Raw genomic sequence first — 510 nt, forward strand, 5'->3', positions numbered from 1 at the left:
CACCCAAGCATCGAGGACTCTCCTTCATAGGGTCACTATAAGTCGCCTGCGATTCGATGGCACTTAACCAACAAACAACAATGAATGGAAGCTCTGGTAGCTAAGTGGTAAGGAATTGCATTACTAACGCAAAGTCATACAGTTCAAATCCATCGACTGCTCTATGGGATAAAGATTGGCTCTCTCCTCCCATGTGATTGACTGCTTCTGAAAGCCCACTGGAAGGATGAGTCTTTCTAACTTGATGGTACACAATATCAACAATAAGTATAAAGCGAAGTTTGTCAGTCTGGATTTGTGGGGAGAGGGAGAAGACACTACTAACTCATAGCAACTCTGTTATACAATAGGGAGCTCTGGTAGCTTAATGGTAAGAAGTTGTTCTGCAATCCGAAAGGCACCAGCTTCTCCAAAGGAGAAAGAATAATCTCCTCTTGTGTGATTTATCACCTCAGAAAACCTGCTGAAGGGTGACTTATGAGTCAGTTTCAATGGTTCATAACAACTTTA

Source organism: Elephantulus edwardii, unplaced genomic scaffold, assembly GCF_000299155.1.
Source record: "Elephantulus edwardii isolate Elephantulus edwardi_28Jun2011 unplaced genomic scaffold, EleEdw1.0 scaffold00449, whole genome shotgun sequence".
In the NCBI taxonomy this organism is placed as follows: Eukaryota; Metazoa; Chordata; class Mammalia; order Macroscelidea; family Macroscelididae; genus Elephantulus; species Elephantulus edwardii.